Raw genomic sequence first — 3,900 nt, forward strand, 5'->3', positions numbered from 1 at the left:
GCTCACTCCTATAATCACAGTACTTTGGGAGGCGGAGGCAAGAGGATTGCCTGAGCCCACGGGTTCGAGACCAGCCTGGGCAACATGACAAGACCTCGTCACTACAATAAATCAAAAAAGTAGCCGGGCTCCGTGGCTCAGCCTGTAATCCCGCGCCTTTGGGAGGCTGAGGTGAGTGGATTGCCTGAGCCCATGGGTTCGAGACCCGCCTGGGCAGTGAGATCTCATCTCTACAATAAATAAAAAATCAGTCGGGCGTGGTAGCACGTGCCTGTAATTCCGGCTACTCAGAAGGCTGAGGCGGAAGGATCACCGGAGCCCAGCAGGTGACGCTGCAGTGGCCACTCCCACTGCACTCCAGTCTGGGCGATTGAGTGAGACTCCAACTCAAAAAAAAAAAAAGTAACTGAGTGTGGGGACACAAGCCTGTAGTTCCAGCTACTTGGAAAGCTGAAGCAGAAGAATGGCCTGAGCCCAGCAGGTCAAGGCTGCAGTGGCTTGTCACCCACTTCATCCTGGGCGACAGTGAGACTTTGCTCAAAAAAAAAAAAAAAAAAAAAAAAAAAAGGGAATCCTCCTGCCTCCGCCTCCCCTAAGTATTGAGAGCTGGAACTGTGCCTGTCTCAACTACCGTTTTTTTTTTTTTTTTTAGACAGGGTCTCACTGTGTCACCCAGGCTGGAGTGCAGCGGCATGAACATGGCTCACCAGACTCTGCCTCCTGGGCTCAAGCAGTCCTCCTGCCTCAGCCTCCCAAGTAGCTAGGACTACAGGCACATACCACCACACTTGGCTAATTTTTGTATTTTTTGTGGAGACAAGGTCTCACTATGTTGCCCAGGCTGGTTTTAAGCTCCTGGCCTCAAGCAATTCTCCTGTCATGGTACCCCAAAGTGTGGGAATTATAGACATCAGTCACCAAGCCTGGCCTCAACCAGAATTTTTAATGAAATAGAATAGAATAGAGTAGAAAATAGCAGAGTATATCGCATAGAGTAAATATATGAACTGTCTCATGAAACTGGTGTTTCCCTGTGTATATGTCTGTGAGTATATATTGGACCACAGTGCACAATCTATAAATACGATCCAAAATGTATTTCTGGCCGGGTGTGGTGGCTCATGCCTGTAATCTTAGCATTTTGGGAAGCCGAGGTGGGAGGATTGCTTGAGCCCAGGAGTTTGAGACCAGTCTGGGCAACCTAGCGCGATCTCATCCCTTTTTTTTTTTTTTTTTTTTTGAGTTGGAGTATCACTCAGTCACCCAGACTGGAGTGCAGTGGCCGCTCCCGGCCACCGCAGCCTCGGCCTGCTGGGCTCTGGCGATCCTTCCGCCTCAGCCTTCCAAGTAGCCGGAATTACAGGCATGCGCTACCACGCCCGGGTGATTTTTTGATTTATTGTAGAGATGAGGTCTCGCTGCCCAGGCAGGTCTCGAACCCACGGGCTCAGGCAATCCACTCACCTCAGCCTCCCAAAGGCGCGGGATTACAGGCTGAGCCACCGAGCCCGGTTCATCCCTGTTTTTAAAATGTATTTCTTACTAATGCTCATGGCCAAAGAAAGATTTTTAAAAAGTGCTGTAGCCAGTGGGACCCTTAAAGATGATGTGATACCTGCTCATTTCTGAGTGTCTGGCGCCTGACCTAGGACCTGTCATGTGGTAGGTCTTCAAAAAATATTTGTGGAAGAGTCTGGGTGTGGTGGCTGACACCTGGAATCCCAGCACTTTGAGAGGTGGAGACAGGAGGATTGCCTGAGCCTAAGGGTTTAAGACCAACCTGAGTAACTTGGCAAGATCTTATCTCTACAATAAATCAAAAAATTAGCTGAACGTGTTAGCACGCACATGCTGAGGCTGAGGTGGAGGGATCACCTAAACCCAGTAGGCTGAGGCTGCAGTGGCTGTAAGCATGCCACTGCACTCCAGCCTGGATAACTAAGTGAGACTCCTACTCTGGGGGATAAAAACAGGCTGGGTGTGGTGGTTCAAGCCTATAATCCCAGCACTTTGGGAGGTTGAGGCGAGAGGATTACCTGAGCCTGCGGGTTTGAGACCAGCCTGGGCAACATGGTAAGACCTCGTCTCTACAATAAATCAAAAAATTAGCTGGGTATGGTAGCATGCACCTGTAGTTTCAGCAACTTGGAAGGCGGAGGCAGAAGGATTGCCTGAGCCCAGGAGTTCGAGACCAGCCTAGGCAACATAGTGAGACCTTATCTCTACAAAAAAATCAAAAAATTAGCCAGGTGTGGTGCTGCATGCCTATATCCCAGCTACTCAGGAGGCTGAGGCGGAAGGACCACATGAGCCCAGATGTCACGGTTATGGTGAGTAGTAATTGTGCCACTGCATTCGAGTCTGGGTAACAGAGTGAGACTCCAACCCCCTCCCCCCGCCAAAAAAATCCCACCAGGTGTGGTAGCTCAAGTCTGTAATCCCAGCACTTTGGGAGGCACAGGCAAGTGGATTGCCTGAGCTCAGGGATTCAAGACCAACCTGAGCAACATGGCAAGACCTCGTCTCTACAATAAATAAATAAAAATTGCCAGGTGTGGTGGCACATGTCTGTGGTTTCAGCTACTTGGAAGGCTGAGGTGGAAGAATCACCTGAGCCCAGCAGGTCAAGGCCGCGGTAGCCATGAGCGTGCCGCTGTACTCCAGCCTAGGTGACAGAGTGAGACTCTGACTCAAAAGCAAAAACAAAAACAAAATCCCTCCTAAGTAAGGTTTTAATGGCTAGAATGGTTAGGGATGGGCTTTCAACATGCCCAGCTCATGTTGAAATTTAATACCCCACACCTCATCAACAAGGGTACCTGCACAATGAATATTTGTATACCTAACCCTGAATTGTACCTCACAGTTGAAAAGAGAATAGTAATAAGCCGGGCTCGGTGGCTCAGCCTGTAATCCCAGCACTTTGGGAGGCTGAGGTGAGTGGATTGCCGGAGCCCGCGGGTTCGAGACCCGCCCAGGCAACTTGTTGAGACCTCATCTCTACAATAAAATCAAAAATTAGCTGGGCATGGTAGCGCGCGCCTGTAGTTCCAGCTACTCGGAAGGCTGAGGCGGAAGGATCGCCGGAGCCCAGCAGGTCGAGGCTGCGGTGGCCAGGAGTGGCCACTGCACTCCAGTTTGGGTGACAGAGTGAGACTCCAGCTCAAAAAAAAAAAAAAAGAATAGTAATAAAATAAAATATATAAAAAAAGAAATTAGCCGGGCTTAGTGGCTCAGCCTGTAATCCCGTGCCTTGGGAGGCTGAGGTGAGTGGATTGCCTGAGCCCGCGGGTTGAGACCTGCCTGGGAAACTTGGTGAGACCTTATCTCTACAATAAAAAAAAAAAAAAAAAATTAGCTTGGCATGGTAGCGCACACCTGTAATTCCAGCTACTTGGAAGGCTGAGGCGGAAGGATCGCTGGAGCTCCAGCAGGTCGAGGCTGCAGTGGCCGGGAGCGGCCACTGCACTCCAGTCTGGGCGACAGAGTGAGACTCCAACTCCAAAAAAAAGAAAGAAGTTTAATCCCCAGTGTGGCAGTATTGAGGGGTGGGGTCTTTAAGAGGTGATTGAGTCATGAGGGCTCTGCCCTTATGAATGGATTAATCCATCCATAAATTAATGGATTAATGGGCTATTACTGGAGTGGGAATCATGGATTTATAAGAAATCAAAGAGATCCGTGAGCTAGCATGCTTTGCCCCCTGGCCATGTGATTTCCTGCACTGCTTTGGAAATCTGCAGCGTGTCCATCAGCAAGAAGTCTCTCACCAGTTGCATCCCCTTGGCCTTGGACTTCCCAGTCTCCAGACTGTAAGAAATACATTCCAAGCTGGGCTTGGTAGCTCAGCCTGTAATCCCGTGCTTTGGGAGGCTGAGGTGAGTGGATCGCCTGAGCCCC

Source organism: Carlito syrichta, unplaced genomic scaffold, assembly GCF_000164805.1.
Source record: "Carlito syrichta isolate Samal-C Ts95f unplaced genomic scaffold, Tarsius_syrichta-2.0.1 Scaffold305797, whole genome shotgun sequence".
Taxonomy (NCBI): Eukaryota; Metazoa; Chordata; class Mammalia; order Primates; family Tarsiidae; genus Carlito; species Carlito syrichta.